Source organism: Triticum urartu, chromosome 3 (genome assembly GCF_003073215.2).
Source record: "Triticum urartu cultivar G1812 chromosome 3, Tu2.1, whole genome shotgun sequence".
In the NCBI taxonomy this organism is placed as follows: domain Eukaryota; kingdom Viridiplantae; phylum Streptophyta; class Magnoliopsida; order Poales; family Poaceae; genus Triticum; species Triticum urartu.
In genome coordinates this window covers 684954516-684972238 of record NC_053024.1, presented here as the reverse complement: position 1 = coordinate 684972238, position 17723 = coordinate 684954516, and the positions used below count along the sequence as shown (strand labels likewise).

At 44.1% G+C, this 17723-nt stretch overlaps 1 pseudogene; it reads left to right on the top strand.

Annotated features, from left to right (window-relative positions):
- The first annotated feature begins 1652 nt into the window (after positions 1 to 1652).
- On the top strand, positions 1653 to 3791 carry LOC125549143 (annotated as a pseudogene).
- Positions 3792 to 17723: the final 13932 nt, after the last annotated feature.

The window sequence follows — 17723 nt, the reverse complement described above, 5'->3', positions numbered from 1 at the left end:
AAAAAACACTCGGCAAATAGCCCGACACTGGGCAACATGTGTTTTCTTCGTAGTGAGTCCCATATGTGAGAATAGAGATCTTTTTTATGTTTATGTTTTCAGACATGCAACTAAGTTTTCCTTCAACTCTCATATTCAAGAATCATTGTAATTATACAACAGAAATATATATATATATATATATAAATTATGAACATGAAATAAAACAATAATTTTATTATTACATTTAGTGCATATTTTTCCAACACCGCGGTCTGTAGGTCATATATAAAATAATGTTCTTTGAAGTAAAGTAATAACTTTATTATTGTCTCTAGAACATTTTTGCAACACCACCGGCAGGTCTCTTATGGAGCCGCTTCGGCTCCTGCACACCCCGGTACACACTCTTGCGTGTATGCACCAGGTAACACAGCAAACGGACCAGGCCATTTCTTCTCGCGTGACATCCCCGGCTGTCAACGATCCGCTCCTCATAGTTGAGCAGCGCCGACCTATGCGTGGATCCTCGCCGAAGAAGGGAGGCCGGCCAAAACGCGAGGAGGCTCGCCGCCCACAGGTCGGAGACAAAATCGACTTGCCAGCGTGTGTCGCATGCCATTTCTTCAACTTTCCAAGCTAGTTGAGTTGGGCGCATTCCGCTTCTATTTTTTGAAAGCAGTACGACCTTATTCCTTAGATAATTGATTGAAATATCGTTTACAAGGTGAGTTGGGCGCATTCCGCTTCTATTTTTTGAAAGCAGTACGACCTTATTCCTTAGATAATTGATTGAAATATCGTTTACAAGGTGAGTTGGGCGCATTCCGCTTCTATTTTTTGAAAGCAGTACGACCTTATTCTTTAGATAATTGATTGAAATATCGTTTACAAGGTGAGTTGGGTGCATTGCTCTTTGTTCTATCTGAATGACTATCTCGCAAATCGCAATGTTTATGTGGCGCTGCAGCGGCTAGTGAACTTTGGCCCTCGCCTATTGGAAATTCGGGAGAAACAATTTCATAGAACTTTTGTGTTGTTGTTTCTTTTGCTCCTCTGTTTTGCTCATACGTTTTCTCAAGACTTAGACATTTTTATATTCTCTTGCTTTCGTCTGCCCCTTTTTTTATTATTAAAAGGATTTTCTCCCCTGATTTCATATAAAGAAATCAATGTGAAGCCAAAATGCCCAGGATCTCGGACGAGACTTGCCTGCCCCCTCGGTGTGCGCCCATCCGTGCTCCCGATTTGATTGGAACAAAATAAGGCCCGGCCTCACCCCTTTAAAATCAGGGGATGATTAGATTAGAAAGAAAAAAGAAAAAAAGACAGCCATAGAATGAAGTGGAAGCACGGATAGGAGCATGAGAAAGAGAGCAGGCAAGCCGAATCCAGGATCTCACATAGTTCAGTTTGTGTAAGGTTCGAAATATTTATTGTCAAGTGTTAGACTCGAACAGCAACGACGGTGAGCAGCAACCTGGCTATTAAAAACACGCACCAACCATGCCACAGCCTCCAATTCGGTCGTTTACGGTTCCCCTAATTTTGCAACGCCGTGCATGGCCGCGCGCATGCAGTATATATACAACACGGGAATCCTCCCCCCGACTTCTCCCCACCTCAGATCGATCTCCGGCGTTCAGCTCCCTCGCTCCTCGCCGTGTCGCGCCATGGGTTGCGGCACCTCCAAGGAAGCCGTGCTCAGCAGCGACGGCAGCGGCAGGTGCAGCCGCAGGTTCCGGCGGAAGTCCAGCGTCGTCGCCACCGCCGCCCACCAGCCGGTCGCCACCAAGGACAATGGCGACGACGTCAAGCTCCACAAGTCGGCGTCGGCGAAGGAGAAGGCCCCTAAGGAGCGGGGCGGCAAGGCCGGTTTGGCCGCGCTCGTCGTCAAGGACGGCGACGAGGCTGCGTCCACCGTGATCGGCGCCAAGGTCGTCGGGGAGAAGAAAGAGGGGGAGAGCAAGCAGGACGGTAAGAAGGGAGCAGTCGCCGTCCCCGACGACAAGGGGAAGGGGACGGCGACCGAGGAGGCTGCCGGGCCGAAGAAAGACGAGGGCGTCAGGGACAAGGAGGTTGTCGCCGATCGGGACGACGGTGTGGCATCCACCAGCGAGAGCGTCATCGTCGTCGAGGAGATGAGGAATGGCCAGCCTGTCGAGGTGTCGATCGCGCCTACCGTCGAGGCGGGAAGAGACCGTCGGCGGGGCGAGAATGAGGAAGGGTGGTCGGCCGAGGCGATTGAAGACGAGGCGGCAACGTCGAACGAGAAGGACATCGAGGAGATCAACGTGGAGGATGACGGTAGTGTCGCCATCCCGGATGCCCCCGTGGGCGTAGTCACCATGGAGGATGACAGTATCATCTCGGCCGATGCTCCGGCGATAGAGAAGGACGAGATTGGCACGTTTGTGCCTGCTCCGGTGGCCAACGAAGATGCCGGTGCCACCTTCCTGGCTGCCCCGGTGGCCGGTGATGATGGCAGTGCTTCCTTCGTTGCTGCACCGGCGGCCAAGGAGGACGAACTTGTATCCATCGCGTCTGCTCCGTTGGCGGGGGAGATTGAGGGTATCACCATGTCGGTTGCTCCGGTTGCCGACGAGATTGATGTTGCCACCTTCCCGGCCGCTCCGGTGGCCAAGGAGGAGGAAAGTGAAACTGCCGCCTTGGTGGATGCTCCGGTCGCCGAGGAGGTTAACGTCGCCGCCTTCCCATCCGCTCCGGTGGCCAAGGAGCAGGAAACTGAAACTGCCGCCCTCGTTAATGCTCCGGCCGCCGAGGAGGTTGGCGTTGCCTCCTTCCCGGCCGCTTCGGTGACCAAGGAGCAAGGAAGTGAAACTGCCGCCCTCGTGGATGCTCCGGTCGCCGAGGAGGTTGGCGTTGCCGCCCTCCCGGCCGCTCCGGTGGCCAAGGAGCAGGAAAGTGAAACTGCCGCCCTGGTGGATCCTCCGGTCGCCGAGCAGGTTGACGTTGCCTCCTTCCCGGCCGCTCCGGTGACCAAGGAGCAGCAAAGTGAAACTGCCGCCTTGGTGGATGCGCCGGTCGCCAAGGATGAGCAAACTGTAACTGCCGCCTTGGTGGACGCCCCGGTGGCCAAGGCAGATGGAAGTGCAGCCACCGCCGAGGCTGCGCCGGTGGTCACGCGGGAGCAAGAAGAAGATGCCGTCACCGTAGACGCCCCTGCCCCGACGACGGCCAACGAGGACGAAATTGCCACCGGGGCGGCTGCTCCTGCAACCAACGTGGACGAGAGCCCCGCATTCCCCACCAAGCCGGTGCCGGAGGTGGAGGTGCCAGAGGCGGCAGAGCAACCCACGCCTTCCTTGAACAACGACGATCTGATAAGCGAGCCAGAGCTGCCGGAGCCTACTGTCGTCAAAGAGGCCGCAGTCGAAGCCAATGATGAGACCGAGCAAACTAAGGAGGCAACGGCGACGGAGGAGGTGGTCACCGTCGAGGAGGTCGACGTCGTGCCGCAAGAGGTCGAGAGCGTCTCCCGGGAGCCGGAACAGGAGGAGACATCCGCGGCCACTTTGAGAGACGATGATGGTACGTAGGTTCAATTTCTTCATTTGCTATCCATGTCATTGCACATTTGCATCTTCAAGATTTCTTTGTTTCTTCTCACAGTTTATAACGTTTCGATTTGATCTGTGGTTACCGTTTGCAGGGGAATCGGACGGAAAAAAAGGCACTGATGTGAAGGAGGCCGCAATAAGGACAGAGGAAAAGGGAGGGGAGGATAAGCTGACCGTCGAGGAAGAGAACAAGAACCAGCCGTCGCTCCGGTCGAGTCATCTTCTAGTTGAAATTGAGATGTGAGATCGTGCATGCCAACTCGGATGTATTGGTGCGTGTATGAACCACTGAATGTACAGTTTGCTCTCTTCCTTTTTCTTTTTCAGCCAAAAGGATCCTTCCCCAATGTAAAAAGCTTTGCGCATCGACGCATTCGTAGAAACAAATTATGTACACGCGGGAATGGTTGGCTAGATCTACATCCAACAACAGTTAAGCTAGGTACCATCACATGCTTTTGGGCATGTGTTTCCCTGTATGGTGGGGCGACCAGTGTTTCCCTGTATGGTGGGGCGACCAGTGTTTCCATTGCACCGCCGCCACCCCCAACCCCCTATTTGTTGTCGCCACCAGAGGCAGCCGCCGAGCAACCTTACCCATCCATCGAGGAGGGTGCCAGTGAGGCCTCAGATGCTTCGTCATTCGAGCGGAGGGCCTCTGGTGTGCCAGCACGGTGGCCTTGGGTGGTGGGGTACCAAGGGCGGCCGCGGTTGCTGGCCAAAGTTCTCGGCCACGTGGGCAGCGAGGCATCGACGCAAGAGGTTCATTCCCGGGGGTTACAGCGTTTGGCCCCGGTTGCTTGGATCTGAAGCTCGGCGCCCTCCCTCCGCCTCTAGTCCCTTCCCCACCGAATCCACACTAGTAGAAAAAGGGGCTAATGTTCAGCTCATTAGTCCAGGTTTGTAAATGAACCGACACTAATGTGACTATTAGTGCCGGTTGCAACGGCTAGGCGGGCGGCGCTCATTAGTCCCGGTTCGTGGCGAACCTCTATTGCCGGTTCGTGCCACATACCGGGACTAAAGAAGTGGTGACAGGCTGGGGCCCCACCAACACCTTTAGTCTCGGTTCGTATAACCAACCATGACTAAAGATCATCCTATATATACCCTTCGTCGAGCCCGAACTCTTTGTTATTCCCTTTTCCTCTCCTCTCTGTTTTGTTCCTCTCCTCTCGAGCTCATCCTCCATTTTTGCCAAAATTTGTCAAGATTTGAAGGCACCCCATCCATCTAAGTGATCACAAAGGTTAGCAACTTTGTCCTTTCATCTTTCATTGCTAGATTAGCTATTGCAATGCTCTATAAGTATAGTGATTTGTGGGTTTTAGTTTGGGAGGAATCATATGTGGTAGTTTATTTAATTTATATGCAATTTGAGCTCAAAATAACTCTTAGTTTGCATATGTAGGTGTGGTTTACTTAGTGCCTTCCCGTCTCCGTCCTAACCACTGTCGATCGCCCGCACCGTCCCGTTGCCGACACCACCTTGTGGTTAGCCTCTTGCTCTTATCCTTCTTATGTAAAAAAAAAATCATGTTTGTGTGATTTAGATATATAGTTACTTGTATAATTTTCTTACCCGTACATTGTATGTTATACATAGTGCGATGGTTTTGATATCCGTCCCCATCGGTCCTCGTCCGGTTTATGATTCGGATGTGGTATATTCTCTTTTATAACTATTTGTTGCATTTCTTGTTTATGACAAATCATGCCCATCAAGTTGACATAGATATTTTTATCTAGGAAGTATGTGAACCGGAAATTCCAACCGACCCTCTTGTCGAGAGGTTAAATTTAGTTGAAAAAGAAAACGATTGCTTGAAGAAAAAATTGAAAATAATTGAGGAGGAGAAGATGAAATTGGAGTTGCATGTTGCCGATGTCGTCGATGATCACAAGATCAAGATGAAGAAAATGCGCTTGAAGATTAGAAAGATTAGAAAATATGCCATTGATAGTGAGGCTTGGTATCATTATGCTGTTGGATCAATTGTTACCTTAGTTGCGATCTTGATCGCATTTATTGTTGCATTTAAATGCTTTAGCTAGAGAGTTTGTATGTTGTTTTATGAGAATAAGTGTGTATGAACTTTATGTATGAACTTGATGTATGAACTTGTATTAATTTGGTCTTTTCGGTGATGTGTAATGAAGATGAGCCGGCAATGAATGTACGATGACCGATGCTCTCCTCAGTTCATTAATGGCGTGCGTACTATTATGCTTGCGGCTGAGGCAAACAAGCGAGCGGATGGTTTTATGTCTTGTCCATGTGCTGACTGTAAGAATGATCACAATTAGTCTAACTCAAGAACCGTTCACTGCCACCTATTTGAGTCCGGTTTCATGTCCCACTATAATGTTTGGACCAAGCATGGAGAAAGAGGGTTATGATGGAAGACAATGAAGAAGAAGAGGACGACGACAACTATCCTGGCCATGGGTTCCCTGAATACGATGGTACAACAGTGGGGGAAGAAGTTGAGCTGACAATGCGGGAAGAAGCTGAAGAAGAGGCATCAGATGAGCCCATTGATGATCTAGGTCGGGCCATTGTCGATGCAAAGAGAAACTGCGCAAGTGAAAAGGAGAGGCTGAAGTTGCAGCGCATGTTAGAGGATCACAAGAAATTATTGTACCCAAATTGCGAAGCTGACAAGAAAAAGCTGGGCACCACACTGGAATTGCTGCAATGGAAGGCAGAGAATGGTGTATCTGACAAGGGATTTGGAAACTTGCTGATAATATTAAAGAATATGCTTCCAAAGGACAACGAATTGCCCGGGAGTACGTACGAAGCAAAGAAGGCTGCCTGCCCTCTAGGATTAGAGGTGCAGAAGATACATGCATGCCCTAATGACTTCATCCTCTACATCGGTGAGTATGAGGATTTGAACGCGTGCTCGGTATGCGGTGCATTGCGCTATAAGATCAGCCGCGATGGCCCTATTGATGTCGAGGGTGAGCGCTCCAGGAAGAAGATTCCTGCCAAGGTGATGTGGTATGCTCCTATAATACCACAGTTGAAACGTTTGTTCCAAAACAAAGAACATGCCAAATTGATGCAATGGCACAAAGAAGACCGTAAGAAAGACAAGAAGTTGAGAGTACACGCTGACGGGTCGCAGTGGAGAAAAATTGAGAGGAAATGGGGGGACTTTGCAGGTGGCGCAACGAACATATGGTTTGGTATAAGCGCGGATGGCATTAATCCTTTTGGGGAGCAGAGGAACAATCATAGCACCTGGCCTGTGACTCTATGTATGTATAACTTTCCTCCTTGGTTGTGCATGAAGTGGAAGTTCATTATGATGCCAGTGCTCATCCAAGGCCCTAAGCATCCTGGCAACGACATTGATGTGTACCTAAGACCATTAGTTGAAGAACTCTTACAGCTGTGGAATGAAAAAGGTGTACGTGCGTGGGATCAGCTCGATCAAGAAAATTTTGACCTACATGCGTTGCTGTTTGTGACCATTAATGATTGGCCCGCTCTTAGTAACCTTTCAAGATAGACAAACAAGGGATACCGTGCATGCACGCATTGTTTGGATGATACCGACAATATATATTTGGATAATTGTAAGAAGAATGTGTACCTTGGACATCGTCGATTTCTTCCGAGCAGGCATCCCGTAAGAAAGAAAGGCAAGCATTTCAAAGGTGAGGCAGATCACCAGACGAAGCCTCGCCACCGTACTGGTGATGATGTACATGATATGGTCAAGGATTTGAAGGTAATTTTTGGAAAGGGTCCTAGCGGACAATCTGTTTCGAATGAAGCCGACGGACGTGCACCCATGTGGAAGAAGACGCGCACCCTGCTCAGTATGAAGGTCCCGTCTGGCTTCTTGTCGAATATAAAGGGAATAATAAATATAGCAGAGAAAAAGTTCTAGAACCTAAAGTCTCATGACTGCCACGTGATTATGACGCAACTACTTCCGGTTGCATTGAGGTGGCTTCTACCGGAAATCGTTCGATTAGCCATTGTGAAGCTATGTGCATTCCTCAATGTAATATCTCAGAAGGTAATCGATCCAGAAATCATACCAAGGTTAGAGAATAATTTGGTGCAATGTCTTATCAGTTTTGAGTTGGTGTTCCCACCATCCTTCTTCAGCATCAGGACACACATCCTAGTTCATCTATGCGAAGAGATTAAAGTTTGGGGTCCTGTATTTCTACACAATATGTTCCCCTTTGAGAGGTTCATGGGAGTATTAAAGAAATATGTTCATAACTGTGCTAGGACATAAGGAAGCATCTCTAAGGGTCATGAAAATGAGGAGGTCATTGAGTTTTGTATTGAATTTATTCCTGACCTTAAGCCAATTGGTGTTCCTGAATCACGGCATAAGGACAGACTGGGTGGAAACGACATGCTAGGACCGAAACAAATAATATGTATGGATGGGCATTCTCCCACTCAAGCACACTACACAGTTCTACAAAATTCTACCTTGGTGGCTCCGTATATGGAGGAACACAATAATATTCTACGCTCCAAACACCCGGAGCAGTCTGACGACTGGATTACACGTGAACAAACGAGGACTTTTGCCAGTTGGTTGCAGACACTTGCCATGCATGACGATGCTGTTGAAGATGACCTGTACTTGTTGTCCCAGTTACCATCTTTGAATATAATGACTTTCAAAGGGTATGAGATAAATAGGAATACATTTTACACGATCACCCAAGATAAAAAGAGCACCGACCAGAACAGTGGTGTCCGCTTTGATGCAGCAACCAAGAGGGGAAAGGAAATTTATTATGGTTACATAGAGGAGATATGGGAACTTGACTCTGGACGTGGTTTGAAGGTCCCTTTGTTTCGGTGCAAATGGGTCAATCTGACATGAGGCGGGGTAACAGAAGACCCGCAGTACGGAATGACAACAGTGGATCTCAACAATCTTGCGTACGTAGACAAACCATTCGTCCTAGCCAATGATGTGGCGCAGGTTTTCTATGTGAAGGACATGTCTACCAAGCCGAGAAAAAGAAAATATAAGGAAGCGAATACATCATATGATGAGCCAAAGCGCCACATAGTTCTTTCAGGAAAAAGAAACATCGTGGGAGTGGATGATAAGACAGACATGTCAGAAGATTATGAAAAGTTTCATGAAATTGCTCCCTTCACAGTGAATATTGACCTGAGCATCCAGTTAAATGATGAAGATTGTCCGTGGTTATGACGCAAAGGGACACACGTGAAGAAAAGTTTCACACCCAAAGATCCCAATCTGGATGTGTCCGGCTTCACTGTCATCACTTTCTTCTCTAGTGTGTTTCCGGACTTATATATATGGAAAGTCCCACTTTGGACAAACCGTAGGGAATCTTTGTAATAGGTAGGGTGATTATGTGTTTCGGCATTTGAAACGTGTACTTTTGTGCTTCAGACAAACATGTACCTTTCTAACTTCATTTGCTATTTTCAGCTTATTTACCAATTTTTTTGAGCTAAATGACCCTGAAATTGAAAAGCACTACAAAATGAACTCTGAAAAGGTTGAAAGTTGGCATGGTATCATCGTTTCACCCAGATAGCATGTGCTAAAAAGTTGAGAGGGTTACGACAAAAACAGGATGCAGTTCGTGTACAAAATGGACAATCTCTTTCGAAGTATCATGGTTTCAGACGAAAACTCATCTGTTACAAAGGCATTTCATTTTTTAAACTTATTTCCAACTTCAGACTTTTTGTGCGTTTAGTATGCACCATTCAAAGCCACATCATTATGTTTTCAACCCTTTCTGACTTCATTTGCTATTTTTCATGCATTTACTGAATTTTTTGAGCTAAATGACCCTGAAATTGAAAAGCACTACAAATGAACTCTGAAAAGGTTGAAAGTTGGCATGGTATCACCATTTCACCCACATAGCATGTGCTAAAAAGTTGAGAGGGTTACAGCAAAAACAGGATGCACTTCATGTACAAAATGGACGATCTCTTTCGAAGTATCAGAGTTTCGGACAAAAGCTCATCTGTTACAAAGGCATTGCATTTTTTTAAACTTATTTCAACTCTAGACTTTTTGTGCGTTTAGTATGCATTATTCAAAGCCACGTCATCAATTTTCAACCCTTTCTGACTTCATTTGCTATTTTTCATGCATTTACTGATTTTTTTGAACTAAATGACCCTGAAATTGAAAAGTACTACAAATGAACCCTGAAAAGGTTGAAAGTTGGCATGGTATCACCATTTCATCCACATAGCATGTGCTAAAAAGTTGATAGGGTTACGAAAAAATATGATGCACTTCGTGTACAAAATGGACAATCTCTTTCGAAGTATCAAGGTTTCGGACGAAAACTCATCTGTTACAAAGACATTTCATTTTTTAAACTTATTTCAACTCCATACTTTTTGTGCATTCAGTATGCACCATTCAAAGCCACGTCATCAATTTTCAACCCTTTTTGACTTCATTTGCTATTTTTCATATTTACTGATGTTTTGAGCTAAATGACCCTGAAATTGAAAAACACTACAAATGAACTCTGAAAAGGTTGAAAGTTTGCATGGTATCACCATTTCACCCACATAGCATGTGCAAAAAGTTGAGAGGGTTACGGCAAAAACATGATGCACTTCGTGTACAAAATGGACAATCTCTTTCGAAGTATCAGGGTTTTGGACGAAAACACATATGTTACAAAGGAATTTTAATTTTTTTAAATAACCTAAGCATAACCAAATTGGATATAATGATAAAACACACTAATATTAAATAGCGGAAAAAAGAATTACTGAAAAAATCTATTTTTGAAGTAAAGTTATTCACAAACTAGTGACTCACACAAAATTCAAATAATTCAAATTTTAACTATCCAAATTTGAAAACTACTCGCACTAACAGAAAGTTTATTTTTTTTACCTAAACCAAAAATATTCACAAAGGAACTCTAAATAAAGCAAAAAACAACTCAGAAATAAAAGAAAATAAATAAAGCAGAAAATAAAAAAATTATAAAAAGCCCCCCTACAGGGCCGCCTCGGCCTGCATACAACTAGAAACCCAACCTCTACTAGGGCCAGGATGCAGGCCCGTACGACCCAGTAGGCCCCACAGGGCAGAAGAGTTGGAATAGGCCCACAAAGGCCTGCTTAGAGAGGAGCTCGACACGGTAGCCGTGGCGGGGCTTATAAACCGGTGCGAGCTCCTTTCAACTAGCGAGGTGGGACTAAACATTGGATATAGGAAGCGCGGGCCTTTAGTCGCGGTTGGTGGCTCCAACCGTGACTAGGGGGGGGGTGGGTCTTTAGTCCCGGTTGAAGCCACCAACCACAACTAAAGGCCTGCACTTCCCGCCGCTTGGCCTGGCCAAAACAGACCTTTAGTCCCGGTTGGTGGCTCCAACCAGGACTAAATGTCCCTCCTATATATACTAGCACTTCAAAAATTTGCAGTTTCTTCTCTTCTTCCTCTGCTTCGACCTTTGCTTCGACGACATCGCCGCTGCCCCCCGTCGCACGCTGTCGCCATCCCCGTCCCCGTCCCCGTCGCCACCCGACCCATCCCCGTCGCCTCGCCTCGCCAGCCGTCGCCCCGCTGTGAGACCCCCTGCCGCCATGGCTGCCCTCATCCAATCGATCCCGCACACACATAGTACACACACACACATTTTCTTAATTATTTTCTGTTTTTCTGTTCTTTAGTTTTTAATACTTTGAGTTATAGAAATGTTAGATGAATTAGATATATATAAATGTTAGATTAATGCCAAACTTTTATATGAATTTGATTAATATCAAATTTTAGATGAATTAGCTAGATATATTAATGTTAGATGAATTAGTTTTTTATACTTTTAGTTAGATGAATTAGATATATTAATGTTAGATGAATTAGTTTTTATACTTTTGTCAAATGTTAGATGAATTAGCTAGATATATTAATGTTAGATGAATTAGCTAGATATCATATGTCAAAGTTTAATCACATGTCAAAGTTTGAATTTTGACATATGCAACATTTGATCATATGTCCAAGTTTGAATTTTGACATATGCAACATTTGATCATATGTCAAAGTTTGAATTTTGACATATGCAACATTTGATCATATGTCAAAGTTTGAATTTTGACATATGCAACATTTGATCATATGTCAAAGTTTAAATTTTGACATATGCAACATTTAATAAGGGATTTATCAAGAATGCCCCCATCAATAAGAGATTTATCAAGAATGCCCCATTATGGATGTGCATAATTAAATTGATCCATATTTTTCCTGATACCATCTACCCTTCTATATATTTGGAAGGCTCTTGCTGAACTTCGTACCAAAAAGCGAATTATCCTATCAGGGACTCCGTTCCAAAACAACTTTGGAGAGCTTCGTACCATCATGCGCCTGTTACTTCTGGCTAATGATGAAGCCATGGTTTTCTTGAATCCTTTGACACTAGACAACGTGACATATAGAAGGGTAGATGAGATCAGGAAAAATATGGACCATTTTCTTCACATCCAGAATGGCGCCATTTTGGAAAATCCCTTAAAAGCTAAGAGAATCCCTTATGATTCTGAATTTTGTTCCTATAGCCAGGGACTAAAGGTTTTCCTCGTATATAAGAAATCACAATCCAATCATTTAAAAATGTTACATTTTCATATAGAATTTGTTCTCGACGTCAATGATGCCCGGCCCGCATCCTCGATGTCGACCCGTTCTCGACAACATCCTGCTTCAGAGGAGCCATGTTCGGGACTGGGCTCCGCCGGGCTGGCACTAGGAGGTGCTACCTTCAGGGGTGCGCCTCTTGGTGAGGAACACGGCCCCGGGTCCCGTCGTCGACCCGGAGCTCCTTTGGTGGCGTTCGCGTGGGCCACTTTCGGTGTGGAGGAAGCCGGCCCCGCTGGAGGTGGTACATTGCCGTGTCAGGGAGGAGGACGAGCACGTCCATCGCTACATGGTTGCGTTGGACGTCAGGTTCTCTAATACCTGGTAGGTTCTTCGGGGATCTCACCCGAGCTATGATCCTTTGATGGTTTCTTCTCTTTGGGTGTCCAACGCCCGCACGTCAGGAACCGCGAGTGAACTAGATTATTCGATAGTATTCGATCTGTATTAGCTAGCTAGTGATGTCTTCGATAATATTCGAGACGATGTATTTGATATTATATTATTTGATAATATTCGAGAGGATGTATTCTAGATTATATTGGATGGTGCATATTAATTATCTGGATTATTCAAGATGCATATTATGTACTATGATTCAAATTTTCCTTATTGATTGCATGCATGCATTCTAATTTGAATACTTGATTTTTTATAATTCTTCTGGATTAGTTAAATAAAAGCTATGGACAATACCGACAGAGAAGGAGAGGAGGCCCTGTTCAACATCATACGCTCATCCCCTCGCCCAGATGAGTTTGAAGATGACGGCTCGCAATATCTGAACCCTACCGGTGAGGATATGATATTTGATGAAGACGAACGAATAGATGAAGTCGAGAACTATGATGACAAAGAAAATGTTGTTCTTCAAATAACAAATATCGGCGAGGTATATTTATATAAGCAGGCATCTGGTGATCATCACATGTTTTAATTGATTTTTATATATATTAACGAATCAATCTTTCTTCTTTCAGCCCTCCGGATCGAGCAAATCTTCTACAGGAAGCAGGACAGTGCGAGGCCCGGCCAAAAAGTTGAAGGATGGCGTAAAGTGCAACATCGATTCCATCAAAACTAATGGCGAACCATGCGAGCCAAAGAAGAATGCGGGCAAGTTCATTCGTCTGTGCGGAGTTCTTCTGAAGGACCAAATGTTGGTCTCCATTCAAGAATGGAAATAGCCATCAAAGGAACGTCCACATCTTACTTTTGTCGACCAAAGAGCAAAAGATCAGCTTTGGGAATCTCTCATGTCACATTTCACCCTACCATCTCATTTCACAGATGCAGATGTGGAGAAAGTCAAGAATGGTTCTCTTAAGTAGATGGCGATAGCTGATACGTCCATTTTGCATCATGCTTTTATATCGATATTTATTGAATTATGGGCTGTTATTACACCGTATGTCACAATACTTATGCCTTTTCTCTCTTATTTTACATGGTTTACATGAAGAGGGAGAATGCCGGCAGCTGGAATTCTGGGCTGGAAAAGGAGCAAATATTAGATACCTATTCTGCACAACTACAAAAGTCTTGAAACTCCACGAAAGTGAGTTTTGGAATATATAAAACATATTGGGCGAAGGAAGCACCAGAGGGGGGGCCACCCACTATCCACGAGGGTGGAGGGCGCGCCCCCTGCCTCGTGGGCCACCTGGAAGCCCCCTGATGCCCATCTTCTAGTATAAGGTGTCTTTTGCCCTGGAAAAAAATATCAAAAGGAAGCTTTCGGGACGAAGCGCCACCGTCTCGAGGCGTGATACGTCCATTTTGCATCATGCTTTTATATCGATATTTATTGCATTATGGGCTGTTATTTCACATTATGTCACAATACTTTTGACTATTCTCTCTTATTTTACAAGGTTTACATAAGGAGGGAGAATGCCGGCAGTTGGAATTCTGGGCTCGAAAAGGAGCAAATATTAGAGACCTATTCTGCACAACTCCAAAAGTCCTGAAACTCCACGGAACACCTTATAATAAATAATGAAAAATCCTCGCCAAAGATGAAGACCAAGGGGCCCACACCCTGCTCACGAGGGTGGGGGGCGCCCCCCTAGGGCGCGCCCCCTACCTCATGGGCCCCCTGGTGGCTCTCCGATGACCATCTTCTCCTATATGAAGTCTTTCGTCAAGAAAAAATAAGAAGCAACCTTTCGGGACGAAACTCCACTGCCACGAGGCGGAACCTTGGTGGATCCAATCTAGAGCTCCGGCAGAGCTGTTCTGCCGGGGAAACCTCCCTCCCGAAGGGGGAAATCATCGCCATCATCATCACCAACGCTCCTCTCATCGGGAGAGGGCAATCTCCATCAACATCTTCATCAGCACCATCTCATCTCAAAACCCTAGTTCATCTCTTGTATCCAATTCTTGTCTCCAAGTCCGGGATTGGTGCTAGTAGGTTGCTAGTAGTGTTAATTACTCCTTGAAGTTGATGCTAGTTGGTTTAATTGGTGGAAGATCATATGTTCAGATCATTTATGCATATTAATATCCCTCTGATTACGAACTTGTTTATGCTTTGTGAGTTTGGTATTCGCTCGATATTTTGATGAGATGTATGTTCCTGAGGACAAGGGAGAAGTCTTTCTATTAGTAGTCATGTGAATTTGGTATTCGCTCGATATTTTGATGAGATGTATGTTGTCTAGCCTCTAGTGGTGTTATGTGAATGTCGACTACATAACACTTCACCATTATTTGGGCCTAGAGGAAGGCATTGGGAAGTAATAAGTAGATGATGGGTTGCTAGAGTGACAGAAGCTTAAACCCTAGTTTATGCGTTGCTTCGTAAGGGGCTGATTTGGATCCATATGTTTCATGCTATGGTTAGGTTTACCTTAATACTTTTGTTGTAGTTGCGGATGCTTGCAATAGAGGTTAATCATAAGTGGGATGCTTGTTCAAGTAAGAACAGCACCCAAGCACTGGTCCACCCACATGTCGAATTATTAAAGTACCGAACGTGAATCATATGAGCGTGATGAAAACTAGCTTGACGATATTCCCATGTGTCCTCGGGAGCGCTTTTCCTTATATAAGAGTTTGTCCAGGCTTGTCCTTTGCTACAAAAAGGATTGGGCCACCTTGCTGCACTTTATTTACTTTTGTTACTTGTTTCTCGTTACAAATTATCTCATCACAAAACTATCTGTTACCACTTATTTCATTACTTGCAGAGAATACCTTGCTGAAAACCATTTATCATTTCCTTCTGCTCCTCATTGGGTTCGACACTCTTACTTATTGAAAGGACTACGATAGATCCCCTATACTTGTGGGTCATCAAGACTCTTTTCTGGCGCCGTTGCCGAGGAGTGAAGCGCGTTTGGTAGGTGGAATTTGGTAAGGAAAAATTTATATAGTGTGCGGAAATTTACTGTCACTTGTTACTATGGAAAGTAACCCTCTGAGGGGCTTGTTCAGGGTATCTTCACCCTGACCAGTAGAGCAAAGAGTTTCTCCTCAACCTACTGAACCCATTGAAAATGAATATGAAAATGAAATTCCTTATGAGTATTCTTCGAGTATGATAGAAAAACTGCTAGCTAATCGTTTTATAGGAGATGGAACAAAGCATCCTGATGAACACCTAATATATGTGGATGAAGTTTGTGGATTATTTAAGCTTGCAGGTATACCCGATGATGTTGCTAAGAAGAAGTTCTTCCCTTTATCTTTGAAGGGAGACACATTGGTATGGTATAGGCTATGTGATGATACGAGATCATGGAATTATAGAAGATTGAAATTGGAATTTCATCAAAAGTATTACCCTATGCATCTTGTTCATCGTGATCGTAATTATATATATAATTTTTGGTCTCGCAAAGGAGAAAGCATCGCTCAAGCTTGGGGGAGGCTTAAATCAATGTTATATTCATGCCCCAACCATGAGCTTCCAAGAGAAACAATTCTTCAAAAATTTTATGCTCGGCTTTCTGATAACAATCGCACCATGCTTGATACTTCTTGTGCTGGCTCTTTTATGATGAAGACTATTGGATTTAAATGGAATTTATTGGATAGAATTAAACACAACTCTGAAGATTGGGACCTCGACAATGGTAAGGAGTCAGGTATGACACCTAAGTTTGATTGTGTTAAATCTTTTATGGATACCGATATTTTCCGTAAGTTTAGCACTAAATATGGACTTGATTCTGAGATAGTAGCTTCTTTCTGTGAATCTTTTGCTACTTATGTTGATCTCCCTAAGGAGAAGTGGTTTAAATATCATCCTCCCATAGAAGTAAAAGTAGCTGCACCTATTAAAGTTGAAGAAAAGACTGTCACTTATAATGATCCTATTGTTCCTACTTCTTATGTTGAGAAACCACCTTTCCCTGTTAGAATAAAGGATCATGCTAAAGCTTCAACTGTGGTTCATAAAAGCAATATTAAAACATATACACCTCCTAAGCAAGTTAAAGTTGAACCTAATATTGCTATTGTTAAAGAGCTCTTGTCTGATAATATTGATGGGCATGTTATTCAGTTCTGCGGTGAAACTGCTAGAATTGCTAAACCTTGTGCTAAAGATAAACATAGACCCGTGGTAGGCGTGCCTGTTATTTCTATTAAAATAGGAGATCATTGTTATCATGGCTTATGTGATATGGGTGCTAGTGCTAGTGTTATACCTTATGACTTGTATAAAGAAATCAAGCATGAAATTGCACCTGCTGAGTTAGAAGATATTGATGTCACAATTAAACTTGCTAATAGAGATACTATTTCAGCAATGGGAATTGTTAGAGATGTTGAAGTCTTGTGCGGGAAAACTAAATATCCTGCTGATTTTCTTGTTCTAAGTTCACCACAAGATAGCTTTTGTCCCATTATATTTGGTAGACCCTTCTTAAACACTGTTAATGCTAGGATAGACTGCAAAAAGAATGTTGTTACTATTGGCTTGGATGATATGACTCATGAATTTAATTTCTCTAAATTTAGTAAACAACTCCGTGAAGAAGAATTTCCTAGTAAGGATGAAATTATTGGTCTTTCTTCTATTGCCGTACCTCCTAGTGATCCTTTAGAACAATATTTGCTAGACCATGAGAATGATATGTTTATGAATGAAAGAAGGGAAATATATGAAGTATTCTTTAAACAAGAACCTATGCTGAAACACAATTTGCTTGTTGAAATCCTAGGGGATCCCCCTCCACCTAAGGGTGATCCCTTGTTTGAGCTTAAACCGTTGCCTGATAATCTTAAATATGCTTATCTTGATGAAAAGAAGATATATCCTGTTATTATTAGTGCTAACCTTTCAGAGCATGAAGAAGAAAGATTATTGAAAACTCTGAAGAAGCACCGTGCTGCTATTGGGTATACTTTTGATGATCTTAAGGGCATTAGTCCCACTCTATGTCAACATAAAATAAATTTGGAAGCAGATGCCAAACCAGTTCATGATCCTCAACGACGTCTGAATCCTAAAATGAAAGAAGTGGTAAGAAAAGAAATGCTAAAACTTCTAGAGGCA